This window comes from Tachysurus vachellii, chromosome 6 (assembly GCF_030014155.1).
Source record: "Tachysurus vachellii isolate PV-2020 chromosome 6, HZAU_Pvac_v1, whole genome shotgun sequence".
In the NCBI taxonomy this organism is placed as follows: Eukaryota; Metazoa; Chordata; class Actinopteri; order Siluriformes; family Bagridae; genus Tachysurus; species Tachysurus vachellii.
This window is the reverse complement of record NC_083465.1, coordinates 21,837,420-21,842,633: the sequence shown is the minus strand read 5'-3', so window position 1 is coordinate 21,842,633 and position 5,214 is coordinate 21,837,420.

Genomic DNA, 5,214 nt, shown 5'->3' with positions numbered 1-5,214 from the left:
CAGTGAAAGCATGAATAGTAGAACGAATAAATTAAAAAAAGTCATCCTTTTTTTTAAAGTGTATTTTTTTCTCACTATACATTCCATAAAAAGCCAGAGAAAACTTCAGAAAACTCACTCATCTCTCACTCATTTTCTACCGCTTATCCAAGTTGAGAAAATTGTTAAAGATTCAATATGGCCTGTTGGATATTGTATTAACTCACTTACACAGTGAGGCCACTGTATACCTTTGCACTGTTAGTGTTTTTCCTCACAGTATGTAATTGTCAATTACTACAAATCTTACAACAAACATTTTGATGCAAAAATCCAGATGATCCCAGTGATGTGTTTCTGACTCATGACTAAATTATAACTCTGCACATTCTGGGAACAAGATGTTAAAACTTAATCATGATCATTATTTATTACTGTTCCTCTACGGCTTTTTCCGTTAAGGTTCACCACAGTGAGTCATCTGTTTCCACCTACCTCTATCCTCGGCATCTTCTACTCTCACACCAATTAACTTCATGTCCTCTTTCAACACATATATCTCCAACATATATCTCCTCTTTGTCCTTCCTCTTGACCTCTTAGCAAGCAGCTCCATCTCCAACATCCTTCTACCGATATAACCATCTCCCTCCTCTGTACATATCCAAACCATCTCAATATATTTCCTGTTGTGGTTAGTGCATGAATTCATCATGATGAAAGTTGTTATGTAATACAGTAAATATGTGCACACTATGTTTGTTGAACTTATAGTTAACCATACAGTTGACCTATAGTCTGAACCTGTCTAACAAGGTACACGTCAATGAAATCTCCCATTAAAGTTTACAGATTTTCATATTAAATAAATCAAGTGTAAGGTGTTTACACAAAAATTAATGTTTCTAAATGTATATCCTGTCAAGAGTGATCAGAAAAGAAAAAATGGACCAGTATGCAAATGCAAGTGTGATATATAACCATGATGACAGTAATATATTCATTCATTCATTCATTCATTTTCTACCGCTTATCCGAACTACCTCGGGTCACGGGGAGCCTGTGAGTCAGGCGTCATTGGGCATCAAGGCAGGATACACCCTGGACGGAGTGCCAACCCATCACAGGGCACACACACACTCTCATTCACTCACGCAATCACACACTACGGACAATTTTCCAGAGATGCCAATCAACCTACCATGCATGTCTTTGGACCAGGGGAGGAAACCGGAGTACCCGGAGGAAACCCCCGAGGCACGGGGAGAACATGCAAACTCCACACACACAAGGCGGAGGTGGGAATCGAACCCCCAACCCTGGAGGTGTGAGGCGAACGTGCTAACCACTAAGCTACCGTGCCCCCCGACAGTAATATATGATGATGGAAATTCTAATAATTCATCACTATATTCGGACAAATGATATAAAAAAATATTTGTAAACATTAGGTTCTTTGACAGATTTACTACTTAATAATCTTCTGGTTATTTCAGTAGAGAGGAACAGATCAGTAGGTTCGTGTAGTTAACCCAAAAATCTACTAATATTGATACCGGTTAATATTTAAGAATTAATCATACTAAGTATAATGAATGATCTGTCTAATTGACTATTTATCTTCAGTAAGCACTTTATCCTGACCTTGTAGTGCTAGTGGATTAGGAGCATGTTCCATAAAAAGTGGATATGAGGTTGAAATCCACCCTGAATGAAATGCAGGCTCATTACCACAAATCTTTTAATTATGCAAATGATCTATAGCTACATTATTGTTTCACTGCACAGTCCTCCAAAAAAAACAACCCAGCTTTCTTCCTACACTGACTGAGCTATTTCAGTATGTGAGCTATAGCTCACTCACTCTCTCACTCTCACTCATTTTCTACCGCTTATCCGATGAGCTATAGCTCGTTAGTTTAATTAACAGAACAATTAGCTTTATAGATGGGGATAATATATAAGTATTGTTGTTCATTTGCACTGCAATGATAAATGTAATTAACTGTGAACATTTGCCCCACATCTACGGGGTTGGGGGTTCGGTGTTTGCATGTTCACCCCGTGTTTTGACATGTTTGTAGGTTGATTGGCATCTCTACATTTTTCTGTAGTATATGAGAAAGTGTTTGTGAGTGTGCAATTGTGCGCTGTGATGTGTGTAGGATAAGTGATGAAGATGGATGGATGGTGAGCAGTGATGTGTAAATTTACTACATTTTTAACATGCACAGTATCATGTAATACATGTGAAAAATGACTTTTTTAAGCTGATCCCTTTAACCTAATTGAGTTTGTTTTTACACTGAAGTGTTGAATTGCCCATTTAATTTCCTGCTATTGAACAATTGTTTGAGAATAATTAATATATAATATATAATTATATAATATAATATATATAATATTTTTTTTATAATTATTTAAGTGCAGTAACAATTCTCTTTCTTTAAAAATGAGTGTGTGTGTGTGTATGTATGTTTGTGTGTGTGTGTGGCTGGGTTTGTGTGTTTGTGTGTGTGTGTGTATTCTGTCACACGTTTATAGGCCCACGTTGATCATGGTTAAATCTTAAAAACTACAATGTGTATTTGAATAATAGAATAAGAATATCACGAGATCAGAGTAAGAGAAGATGGAACACAGCAAAAAAAAAATCCTTGGTGTTTAATAAAAAAGTGTTTATACAGTTATACAGTTGGAATCTGCAGAAGCTGGTTGTGTTTATGTCGTGTATTGGCCGATTGCTTGGGTCATTTTTGTTGCATGTGTAATGTCTGCTCATTTTTTTATGTCTGTTCATTTAGCCGCTTGGTGTTGGTATTGTGTTTTATTTTGCTGGAAATGGTCTTTGGAGTCTTATAGCGAAGCTTCTTCCTGTTCTTCCGCTGTGCTGGATGTGTAGATTCAAGCTTTGTATGCGTAAGAAAGGATTTATAATTTCTGTTCTGTCTGAATGGAGTGCAGACGTCCAAAAACCTTTAGCAATATAGTGTATGTTTAAGCCATATGTTAAGGCATAACTGAAAAAGGAAAAAAATAAAGAAAAGAGTGTCAGCATGTAGGTCTTTGCGTAGAATACAGTGAAAATGGCACTTATTACAAGTGTAGTAGAAAAATAGTAAATCACTATAGAGCACATAGAAATCTGCTGAAAATCTTCAAGGTAAAATGGAGCTTTTAACTATTATTACTATTATTAGATACTATGATATTCCAGCATACAGTGTATGAGGTATAATCATAGGCATTTTCTTTCATTTTCATATAAAAGCATGCTAATACATTACTAAGATGTTTACATCAGAATAATCTCACTTACTTTTGTCATTTGTGAAATTGTCTAAAGGTATTTTAGAGACTTGTTGATTTACTGGGATTTTTAGACGCAACTCTATACAGGGACAAAGAGATAATAGAGCTAATAAGGAGAATTGCCAGACTGGTTCAAGATGACAGGCTACATACTGTAATTAACTACTCTCTATAAATAGAAAAGTGATGTGGTAGCTTAGTGGTTAAGGTGTTGGACCTCTGAGTAGGAGGTTGTGAGTTCCAATCCCTGGTCCACCAAACTGCCACTGCTGGGCGGTTGAGCAAGGCCCTTAACCCTCAAATGCTCAGTTGTATAACATTAGATAAAATGAAAGTCTCTCTCGATAAGGGCATCAGCAAATGCCATAAATGTTATGTAGAAAAGCATCTCAAAATAATACATCAAACATTGAGTCATATGTGATACTACAACTGAAGACCACACTGGGTTCCATTCCTGTCATCAAGAACAGTCAAGATTTGATGTGAAAATCCTTTGTATATTAAAATGCACCAGTAGCCTCAGGTATACTTTGTGCAGCTTTATAAGGAAATTTAACTTTTTGTAAGCATCGTCACAACCAGCCACGGTTCTTCTAGGCACTTCTATTTTTGTAGAAAAATGCTGTGCATCTTTAAATTAAGACAGCATTGGGAAAAATTTATATGACTTGAACGACGTTCGTTATGGAGACACCCCAACAGCAGGAGCTTCAGTTACAAAGATTTAAACACTACCGGTCGCTAAAGTGAGATATTGTTAAGATCTATAGGAAAGACAGCAGTAAATAAGATTGGACACTGTAGGGGAAAGTGCACATTTGTTGACAGTGATCCTTGTGCATTATGTACGATGAGTGGAAAGCAGAAGAGCCACTGCTTTTCAGATGACTGAGAATGTTAATGCAGGACGTGATCAGAATGTCAGCAAGACACAGAGAGGGATATTATGGTAGGGTTGCAGGGCATAAAACCCTCATTACAAAGATTAACGCACATTTAAGAGTGCAGTGGTGCAAAAGCGCAAACACAAGCCTATAAAGATGTGTAAACAGTCATATTATCAGATGATCACCTTAGACGGTATATTTAAATGTGGGCGAGTGCATGTGCAAAATTCAGCAGCAAAACGGAGATGTCCTAGAGTGAAAGGGATCAGTTTCTCAGTTATGCGATAAGGGGTATTTTTCTGGCATGGTATTGGCCATTTGTCTACTTATTTAACACTATAAAAACACCAGCAGATTATATTGTGCATGTGTAAATATGCAAATCGTAAGACACCTGCATTTATGCTCAGAGCTGTTTCCTGTGTCTACAATTATGCAAAGCAGCCCATTTTCATAGAAGCCTTGCGAATACTGCATATTTTAAGAATATTTTTTTAAATATTAATATTAATATGAATAAGCTATGGTCATTAAAGAAATGTAACAGTTGTGAACCATCAAGTGACCTTCAAGTGACCTTCAGTTTAGTTTGAATGGTATAAGTAATGTTGAAAATGTTTTAAAGATGTGGTTCAGCAGTTAAAGCAACACAAATATGCTGTGCAGTGAATGAGAAAAGCAACAAATCCTACTGTATCTCATCACCTCTGTGTATTTGACTCGTTACTGGATAAAACGTTCTGTGTGCTTGCATTAGAAACAAAAATTCCTATGAATATCTGTCACAACGCACAAAGGAGAGCAAAGACAAAGACTGTACCATGGGTAAGATCAGCATGGAGAGACCTTTGCATTTCCAAACCTTAGTAATGCATGAATCGTTTTTATCTTTTTGAACAACGATGTTCAGACCTCATCTGATGTCTGTGCTGCATATTTCTGTAAAGTGCTGCTAATTTCAGTCCAGTGACATGACGAGAAACATACAATTCACACCAAATAATTTATTTAGGATGAAAATGAAAAGCTCAGT